Source organism: Pelophylax lessonae, assembly GCF_965119305.1.
Source record: "Pelophylax lessonae genome assembly, chromosome: 3".
In the NCBI taxonomy this organism is placed as follows: Eukaryota; Metazoa; Chordata; class Amphibia; order Anura; family Ranidae; genus Pelophylax; species Pelophylax lessonae.
In genome coordinates this window covers 627,869,963-627,881,435 of record NC_138770.1, presented here as the reverse complement: position 1 = coordinate 627,881,435, position 11,473 = coordinate 627,869,963, and positions in this window count along the sequence as shown.

The window sequence follows — 11,473 nt, the reverse complement described above, 5'->3', positions numbered from 1 at the left end:
TGTTTACACTAGCCGCCTGTAACGGACGATCGGGTCCGCCGGGCACACGCGCGGGAGAGTCCGTGACCACGCGGGAGCGGGAGCGCGCCTCCCTAGAGCCTCACAGGCTAGCGACGTAGTCCTACGTCGCTTTGCCTGTGAGGGGCTGACCGCCGCCGTAAATAGTCGTGCGGCGGTCGGCAAGTGGTTAATTTGATCACAAAAACAAAAAAAGGAAACTTGTACTGGGAGATCAATGTGGGCATTCTGAGAGTTGAGGGGAGGGGAAAAATATTGATGAACCAGTATGTTTATCTTATTGGTATTGCTATTTTAAAGTGTTGATCTTAAAGTAAAGGATTTAGTTCCCAGGCAGGCGGCTTCCACACCCCAAAAATGGAAATTGCAAATCCATACCACTGCCAGGAGGTCCACTTACAATTTTATTCCAATAAAAGTCAGAGGGACAATCCAAAGAGTAGCCAGTGTGTTTCAGGGGTTCAAAGAAACCCCTTTAATCAGGGCTTGGTTGGCTCCAAATGAATTGCTGACATGGCCTGTGCTTGTAATTAAACTGGAAGAAATAACATTTAAAGCGGAGTTCCACCCAAAAATGGAACTTCCGCTTTAGGTATTCTAACCCCCTGACATGCCACATTTGGCATGTCATTTTTTTGGGGGGGGAGCAGGTACCTAGTTTTGACAGGTACCCTCTCCCACTTCCGCTCGGAGCACCGTGGCGCCCTGAACGGAAGTTCTCCTCTCCCCCTCCCTCCTTGCAATCTTCTGGGACATGTCAGAGGTCCCAGAAGATTGCCGGCCAATCAAGACGCGCAGCGCGACTCGCGCATGCGCAGTGGGTACCCGGCTGTGAAGCTGCAAACTGTCACAGCCGGGTGCCCACAGCTGTGATGCCGGCGCCGAAGGAGAGGATCGAGGCTTTGGGCAGCCGCATCGCTGGACTGTTGGACAGGTGAGTGAAATGGCTGGAAATCCGCTTTAAGGTCCAGTTCACTTCTAGTTTATTCACATTGTTTCCATTCAAGCTCTAATGAAGGGGTTGTTTTTGGATCATCTAAATGCTTTGGATACTCTTTGGATTGTCCCCCTGACTTTTATTGGAATAACGTTGTATCTGGACCTCTTAGCAGTGGTGTAGCACTTCAATTTCCGTTTCAGTACATTCTGGTACATTGACTCGTAGAATGCGGATAGTCAGGAATTATTGAAGCCATTGGATCAGGATGACAGACCAGCAACCAGCATATTTAGTAAGTCAGCAATCACAGACGATGTATTTCTCTTAACACGTGTTTGCTTTCAAAATATAACTGAAAATGTCTTTGTTTTTTTATTTGGATGGAGTAAGGGAGGGTTATAACCCCTTTAATGTTTTTTTGCCATCTGTGTCCCATTGGGGAGATTTCCCACCACTTCCTGTCTCATAGCCACAACAGGAAGTGGAAAAAAAAGTAGGGGAAACACTGGTTTTCACCAGGGTCATTAGAACTATTATCCTCATTGGAAAATTTCCTATCTATTTCTGTTCTGGTCACAACTCAAAATTTGTAAAATTTTGTATATTTAATATATATTATATATATATAATTTGTAAAACTTAAATTTTACTCTTGGAGAAAATGACAAACAAGATTATTAGAGAGGGCAAATCTCACCAATGGGAGCACCGACAACAATGAAAACAGGTGTTATGAACATTTAAACATTTTTTTTTGATCTGCGGCACCATAGCTAAAACCTCCATCCCTGAAATTGTGAAAATAAATAAGGGGGCCAGTGGGACTTTGAGTGAGGTGAAACATTAGCTGTCAATAAACAAATAGAACAACGGGTGCCAAATAATGATTTATTGGTCAATGGCTACATGACGGAGAAATCAAGCAGCAATTGTAATAATCAAAACATGTCGGTCAATAAATTAATTTGGGAAAAACAACAGGAATGGATACCATGGAGAGAAACAGTACAAATGCACGTATATTGCATATAATATCAATGAGGAGTATATACTATATAATACTGTATTAAGAACCCATGTATATACAAGATACACGTTGCATAAATGCTCTGAATCTGAGGACAAAAGAGCAAGCAATCCACATAAACAAACATTTGAAATTTTCCATATATATTCCATGAATCCATGTCGTGATCTGTCATTTTGTAGCTCTACGCGTTTCGTGGAATTTTCATCCACTCTTCAGGAGCTTTATAAAATACCTAAAAAATAAAAATTAATTGGCACAGATATAATATTAATAAAAATAAGTATACTGGAAAAATCAAACTTGAGAACAGCCAAGATCTGAAAAGTTTGAATACTTACAAAAACACGATTGTATCAATTAATCAACCAGAGAATCTCCAAGGATATTCTGGGATTTTGAAGGATATAAAGGAAAAAAACATTTCTCATTGCTGGATGCACCAGAATGGATATACGTCTGATCCGGGGCTGAGGCGGGTGCACGCCACAAAAGGTCCAAGGTGGAACAGGGGGGAGGAACCAGATGGACCCCATAAAGAAAATAGGGTTTTCCAATAATCTCACACATAAGTGACCCAATGATCTGTTCAAAAACAACATTATTTAGTAAAAATAACGTATAAAAAATATACTGTAAAGGGACTAGGTCCAAATTGAGATATTGGGTGTGAGAAGATTCAAGAAGAAATGAATAAATACCATAGGATCCCAAAAGAAACACTAGAGTGCCGTGTAAGCCATAAGGCAATTAAGTGAAGAGGGAGAAAAAAGGAGCAATAAAGAACCTGCTTAAAGGATTGGAAGAGAAAGTGTGCGGGGGAAAAAAGAAGAAAAACCAAGGTGAGTTGAAAAAGAAATAAATGTGCAGATGATAGTGACTTACAGAGAGGATGTCAAAACGATGATGAATAAAACCAAAGTGCAGGCAGCGCATATAGAAATAGGATCCTAAGGATCCATCGGGTTTTTATCTCCCCAGACCTGGGCGAGTCCCCGCCAATGCCATGCGGATGCCAAAGGAAGGGGCGGGGTGGGACGGACCCGGCTTCCGGTGGGTGCTGGGCTCCGCCCACCACACTAACCCCTCCCAGCAGTCAGAGTGGAAGAAAAATCCAAATCCACTGATCGGCAATGTCAGACAGTGGATTGGCTAAGGGCATGACGCCGATGCTCAGCATGGCAATCTCCGCCCACCGTTCATACAGAGAAGGGGGGCGGGGTAGCAGGCCGAGCATCGCAACCCCGGAATCAGAGAACCATCTGGGCAGGAAACAGAAAGAGGGCAATGTTATTAAAAATAAATATATCTATAAAAAATATAGCACCACTTATTTTTATTAATATTATATCTGTGCCAATTAATTTTTATTTTTTAGGTATTTTATAAAGCTCCTGAAGAGTGGATGTAAATTCCACGAAACGCGTAGAGCTACAAAATGACAGATCACGACATGGATTCATGGAATATATATGGAAAATTTCAAATGTTTGTTTATGTGGATTGCTTGCTCTTTTGTCCTCGGATTCAGAGCATTTATGCAACGTGTATCTTGTATGTACATGGGTTCTTAATACAGTATTATATAGTATATACTCCTCATTGATGTTATATGCAATATACGTGCATTTGTACTGTTTCTCTCCATGGTATCCATTCGTGTTGTTTTTCCCAAATTAATTTATTGACCGACATGTTTTGATTATTACAATTGCTGCTTGATTTCTCCATCATGTAGCCATTGACCAATAAATCATTATTTGGCACCCGTTGTTCTATTTGTTTATTGACAGCTAATGTTTCACCTCACTCAAAGTCCCACTGGCCCCCTTATTTATTTTCACAATTTCAGGGATGGAGGTAGATATATTTATTTTTAATAACATTGCCCTCTTTCTGTTTCCTGCCCAGATGGTTCTCTGATTCCAGGGTTGCGATGCTCGGCCTGCTACCCCGCCCCCCTTCTCTGTATGAACGGTGGGCGGAGATTGCCATGCTGAGCATCGGCGTCATGCCCTTAGCCAATACACTGTCTGACATTGCCGATCAGTGGATTTGGATTTTTCTTCCACTCTGACTGCTGGGAGGGGTTAGTGTGGTGGGCGGAGCCCAGCACCCACCGGAAGCCGGGTCCGTCCCACCCCGCCCCTTCCTTTGGCGTCCGCATGGCGTTGGCGGGGACTCGCCCAGGTCTGGGGAGATAAAAACCCGATGGATCCTTAGGATCCTATTTCTATATGCGCTGCCTGCACTTTGGTTTTATTCATCATCGTTTTGACATCCTCTCTGTAAGTCACTATCATCTGCACATTTATTTCTTTTTCAACTCACCTTGGTTTTTCTTCTTTTTTCCCCCGCACACTTTCTCTTCCAATCCTTTAAGCAGGTTCTTTATTGCTCCTTTTTTCTCCCTCTTCACTTAATTGCCTTATGACTTACACGGCACTCTAGTGTTTCTTTTGGGATCCTATGGTATTTATTCCTTTCTTCTTGAATCTTCTCACACCCAATATCTCAATTTGGACCTAGTCCCTTTACAGTATATTTTTTATACGTTATTTTTACTAAATAATGTTGTTTTTGAACAGATCATTGGGTCACTTATGTGTGAGATTATTGGAAAACCCTATTTTCTTTATGGGGTCCATCTGGTTCCTCCCCCCTGTTCCACCTTGGACCTTTTGTGGCGTGCACCCGCCTCAGCCCCGGATCAGACGTATATCCATTCATATTGTAATTGAATGTTCTTAAAAGTTACTCTTCCTTTTCAATCTGCAGCTGCTGTAGTTTTCTGAAAATGCAATATGGCTACCTGGAGGTGTTCTGTACACAGAATGTATACTGACCACACCCCAGAAACATCATTTCCTGCTTGTGTGATTGGCTCACTGATTTTCCCAGAAGTCTGCCTGAGATACAAGTCAGATTTCTGGCATCCCCTGCAACAAAAATGTCATTTTTGGTTGGACACCCCCAATAGGAAATCACATCTAAAGGGATGCAGGCCCAGCAGATTTTCTCATTAGTGCTCTGCAGCTGCACAGCTGATTGATAATTATGAAACCACTCCCATTAGACCCACTCAGCACAGGGGCACAGAGGAACAAACAGTGATTTCTTCAGAATAACAAAAGGTAGGAATCTGCAACAAAGGTTGTTATAATCCTTGCAATGTACAGAGATCACTCAGAGGGGAATGATTTTTTATTTTTTTTTCAACAAAAGTGGAGTTACGCTTTAAAGCTGAAATTCAGACTAACAGCTAAACAAACTGAAAAAATACATATAAGATAGATTTTTTTTGCCTGCCAAAAGATTTATATTTCCCTCTATCCAGTTCTGCCAAACAAAACAAGGCCTGACCTGATCTGTCTTTGCTACAGTTTCACTTTAAACTAATAATCTCCACCCTGTGACGGGTCAGTGAAGGGAGAAGCAGCACAGTGATGAGCTCATCTCTCTCAGTCACTCTGCTCTCTCATGCTATCTGCATGCTTCTTACACATTAGCACAACTAAACAGCTTCTTCTGGTGCTTCTTCCTCCCTCTTTCTGAGATCTGCTGTTTAGATGTACAAAGACTGCGAGAGGCTGATACCGGGTCAAATCTAGGTACTTATACTGTTTACATTTTAACCGCTTTACCACTGCTCACATTGCTGCTACTGCAGCAATGTGGCTCGTTATCGTCCAGCGACATAGACCTACATCGCTGGACTCTGCCCCTTGTGGGCGGCGCGCGCGCCGCTGGAGGCTCACTCCCGCTGTGTTCAGTCACAGCGTAAGGACGTAAGACAGCAAAATCCTCCGGTGGTAAAGTGGTTAAAATAGAAGCATGGCCAAAGCTTTCTTGGTCATACTTCTTTTGTGGGTCACAGAAGTGCACTTGCTTATGCTGTTCTGTGACAGAATCAGCCGGCCACAGGCTAAAGTCTGTTGGTGTCACAGGGCTGCTCCAGGCTAGTGAAGGATCCCAAAATTAATGTAGGCATCCACCCACATGCTTGGAGGCAGAGCGGAGAGCGATGAATGTCAGTCACCGCTCTCTGCTCAGAGCAGACCAAGGACTTAGTGATCAATGCTCATGTGACCACTCAGTTCTTGGACGTATGCCTAGTACACGTGTTAAGTTTTTATGATGTTAGTACAGAGATCCACACAAAGTCCAAAATTAGGTTTTATTCAGAATGTTTAATGGGTGCTACAGCCAACACATTTCAGGGACCACCCATTGCCCCCTTAAAGTTTACCAGGTAACGATCAGCCACTCTGTAAACTGTGTTTACTATGCTTCAGTTTATGAATAAACAGCAGTGAATAAACAGCAGCCCCTGTCTTTATGTATCTGCAGTGCAGCTGAGGGTATAGAGAAAGGGACTGGGCAATGTTTCCTCAGTCCCTTTCTCTGTCTCAAAGGTGAAACATCAGAGGTCTGTTTAGAGCCCTCATATTTCCCCAAAGCCCCCCCCCCCCCCAAAAAAAAACACCCTAAAAAATAATATTGTAAAAACTACTAATAAATAAAATAATAAAAACAATAAGAAATAAATAAATAAAATATGACCCTGTTCACTGCTCTACGAACACCATCCACTGCTCTACTGGCTAACACCATCCGCTGCCCTACTGACCCCTACCACTGCTCCACTATCTAACACAATCCACTGCCCTACTGACCTCTACCACTGCTCTACTATCTAACACCATCCACTGCCCTATTGACCTCTTCCACTGCTCTACTGGCTAACACCATCCGCTGCCCTACTGATCCCTACCACTGCTCCACTATCTAACACCATCCACTGCCCTACTGACCCCTACCACTGCTCCACTATCTAACACCATCCACTGCCCTACTGACCTCTACCACTGCTCTACTATCTAACACCATCGACTGCCCTATTGACCTCTTCCTCTGCTCTACTGGCTAACACCATCCGCTGCCCTACTGACCCCTACCACTGCTCCACTATCTAACACCATCCACTGGCCTACTGACCCCTACCACTGCTCCACTATCTAACACCATCCACTGCCCTACTGACCTCTTCCACTGCTCTACTGGCTAACACCATCCGCTGCCCTACTGACCCCCTACCACTGCACCCCTACCACTGCTCCACTACCCTACCGCTGCTCTACTATATAACACCATCCACTGCCCTACTGACCTCTTCCACTGCTCTACTGACTAACACCATCCGCTGCCCTACTGAGTTCGTCCACTGCTCTATTGACTAACACCATCCACTGTCCTACTGACCCCATCTACTGCCCTATTGACCCTGTCTACTACTCTACTGACTAACACCATCCACTGCTCTACTGACACCAACCTCCGTCCTACTGACACCAACCTCTGCTCTACTGACCCCGTCCACTGCTCTACTGACAACAACCTCTGCCCTACCGACACTGTCTACTGCTCTACTGATAAAGTCCAGTACTCTACTGACATCGTAAACTGAACTACTGACACTGTCCATGTTTTAATACATTTTAATGTCTATATGTATATATATAATGTATATATATATATATATATATATATATATATATACTGTATATACACACACATTTGTGTTGGAGCTTTGGGGTGCACACCCTAATCCAGTGGTCTGAAATAAAACCTAATTTTGGACTGGTGTGGTGCTTTGATTTTCAGACTTAAAGTGATTGTAAAGTCTTATTTTTTTTTTTCTATAAAAATAACAAACATGTCATACTTACCTCCTCTGTGCAGTTGGTTTTGCACTGAGAAGCCCAGATCCTCCTCTTCTTGGGTCCCTCTTCGGTGCTCTTAGCCCCTCCCTCCAGCCAAGTGCCCCCACAGTAAGCAGCTTGCTATGGGGGCACCTGAGCCGAACCGCTGCTCTGTGTGTCCATTCAGACACGGAGCCATAGTTCAGACCCACCCCTATCTCTCCTCATTGGCCAACCAACTTTGATTGACAGCAGCAGGAGCCAATTGCATCGCTGCTATTTTTCGGCCAATCAGTAGGAAAAGTCTTGGACGGCCAAGGCACTCATGGACATCACTGGATGAAGATGGTGCTCAGGTAAGTATTAAGGGGGCTGCGCCACACAGAAGGTTTTTTTATCTTAATGCATAGAATGCATTAAGATCAAAAAAAAAAAAAAAAACCTTTCTGCCTTTACAATCACTTTAAATACTACTTGGCCATATGACTGACTAAGCAGATTTACTAAAGTAGGTTTAGCTGTCACATTAATAAAGACAATGTAATTCTTTTTTTATGCAAATTCTACGAAGATCCAGTGATTGCTTCTGTGGCACACAAATACACGTTGGTATTAGTTAATGGTTTTGCTATTCTTATGAACAAAGAACTGGTCTAACACTGAACTCAGAGAAAATTAAACCAGCTGTTCTGCTGGGAAGTAAAGTACAAATCTGCATCTCTTTGTAGATGATTTAAGCTGTGTAATCAGGTAATTACTGTAATTAATGAACAAATTAGAAATTAAAAGTTTTTTTTTTTAGCTACAACATAAATAAGATTACCACAATGTAATTTTTTGCCAATTTGCTATACCTACTAATCTTGCCTGAAGTATTAAAGGGACATTACAGGTAAAATATTACAAATTTGCATTTAAATCCCAACTCCAAGCAGATACATAACTTCACAGATTAAACTGACACTACACAAAATCCTTATTTTTCAAAAATAATCCATACACATTTAGGATGATTTTCTAAAACTGGAGAGTGCAAAATTTGGTGCAAATATGCAGAGAAACCAATCAGAAAAGAAAAAGGAAAGAGGTATGGTGGCACTGCCTAAAGATTAAGTGTCACATGTGCAAAAGAAGCAAATTTATAAAAACTTTGTAAGAAATGTATATAATGACCTAACATATAAATAAGGTGTCAAATGTGCTCAAATTTTCCTATACAAAAAATACATAGCTATATATAAATAAAGTGCCAATCAATATATTAAAGCCTAATAATAATAAATATATATAATAACAGTGCTAAAAATCACAAAGCCAATCATAGATCAATATCATCTAACTAATTCTAACAACAAAATCAATCATGTGATCGAATAGCGATCACATAATCACCGAGCCCCGAGTACCGTTAACCCCAATCTGCTGTGTCCAGGAGACACAGCTCCCCCCTTAGCTCTAGTAGCCAAAATGAGGTACATGTACGAGATATTGATTGTATATGCACTGTGGCTCGTTGGCAAATGGTTAAACCAGAGTTTAGAGTCACTCTAAATACATTTATAGGATATTTTTAACCTCCCAAAACAGTTGTATTATTTTCCATCCAGTCCTTAGATTTATACAGCCCTATCACATGGCACAACCAGCCTGGTCACCTGATTTTTCTTTACTGCAGTTAAAGCTGAAGCAGGGCCAAAAACTATGTTTGTGCATTCACTCTGTAAAATTAGGGTACCTCTAAAGAAGTGTGCCCCATTTTTAATGGTTGCTTGCTTGGCACCTCCTTCACTCAGAATATTTCACACAGTGCAAGGTGTTCAGCGAAAAAAGGAGGTGATCTCCCCCTCCTCCAATCACAGAATGCCTTTTATTCTTTAAAAACAATGCAACAATCTTTTCCTGTCTGCCATTTTCTCTTGTGCATTGTCCCCAATTTCTAAGGACTACATATCCCATGGTACCTTGCTGCCTGCAAGAAGTGATTCCTGTACTGACTCCGCCTCCTGAAACTCCTCCTCTCTGGACCTCTGTAATCCACTGGGAAGACAAAAAATGTATCCCAGGTCTCCCCACGGGGGGAAAAGGGAGAGGGGGGAAGACATTGGGAAATGGGGATTTTAATGTGCCCAAAAATCAATCACTATAGACCATAACTAAAAACAATTTTTATTTTATTATTACATTCAAAGTTTTTTTTTTTAATTACAAAAAATATAATAAGCATAAAAAATGTCATGTTATACATGTCATCATATAGTACAATAATCTGCATTTAGGTAAATCCCACAAGATATGGATCGACGCATTTCGCCAAGGGTATGGGCTTTTTTAGGATCCAATCCTCAATGTTTTTAAACCTTATATCAGATAAACAGTACAAATAGTATATCAGTTCCAAAACACATATAAACATACATTGTAGCATATACTGAGAAATGTATTTTAAAAAATCAAGAGTAAAGAAAGAAGGAAACACAGGATGTCATTTAATCAAAAACTGTACCGAAATGGATATATGCTCTACCCCTACCTATGTATTTCATAAAATTGCCTTAAAACCTTTTTTTCCTATCTCTCTTTGAAGATATTGTAATGTTAGTAACTTTAGAATGAAAAGGAATTGAGGTTTGAGACGATTTTTTGAAATACATGGGTAGGGGTTGAGCTTATATCCATTTTAGTGTGTGAGTTTGTTTTGTATTAATTAGTGGAGTAGCCCCCCCCCCCCAATTCAGTTTTAGGGAGTAGTGCTGATACCTTGGAGGACTCTAGGGTGTGGGTTTTTCTTTTGTGTCATCAAAAACTGTGTGTATATAACTTGATGAAAGAAGGGAAATAAACCCCTCTGTAATCCACCTCTTGTGTGACACAGCAGTGCCTACCCACAGGACATAGTGACTACGTGTCACACAAAGTACGTTTACAAACGCTCAGAACTTCAGATTAAGGCTAGAAATAATTGAAATACAATTCAGAAAAGAATATATGATTTTGTGTTTTGGCAATAGATACACTTTAAAGTTCAAAATGTTTTCTTTAAAAAGGTTGCCATGCAATGCGCAATGTTTTTAGCAGTGAAGCCTTCTCACCTAACAGAAGCGGAGGCTGGTTATTGCTTCATCTACACGCATGGGCATCCGCAGAACTTTTTTCAGGGGGGGGCATCATTTTAAGGTCACCCATGCTCCGCCCCTTTTTAACAATGGCATAAGGAGGAGGGGCTTAGTCATTATACTTATTATTAGTATTTTTTTTTAAGCGCAAACAGCAGCATTTATTTTTAAAGCATTTGTTAACCTAAAAAAAAAAAAATTGATCCTGTTCCCTTAAAGCATGTTATACAGCACAGTAGAGCTGCACGATTCTGGCCAAAATGAGAATCACGATTTTTTAGCTTGGAATAAAGATCACGATTCTCTCACGATTCTCTGTGTAACAAAAAAAAAATTGGGATAACTTTACTGTTACGTTTTTTTTTTTTTTATTCATTAAAGTCTATTAATTGGGTTTGAAAGACTGCTGCGCAACTACAGTGTGACATAAAATATTACAACAATCGCCATTTTTTTCTGTAGGGTCTCTGCTAAAAAAATATATAAAATGTTTGGGGGTTCTAAGTACTTTTCTAGCAAAAAAAAAATGATTTTAACTTGCAAGCAACAAGTGTCAGAAAAAGGTCCAGTCTTTAAGAGGTTAAACTTCCTTTCTCCCTGGCAGAGGGAAGGAAAAGATACAATGTAATCATTTTTGTTTATAGTTACTGGGAGACTAATGCTGATAGGCGTT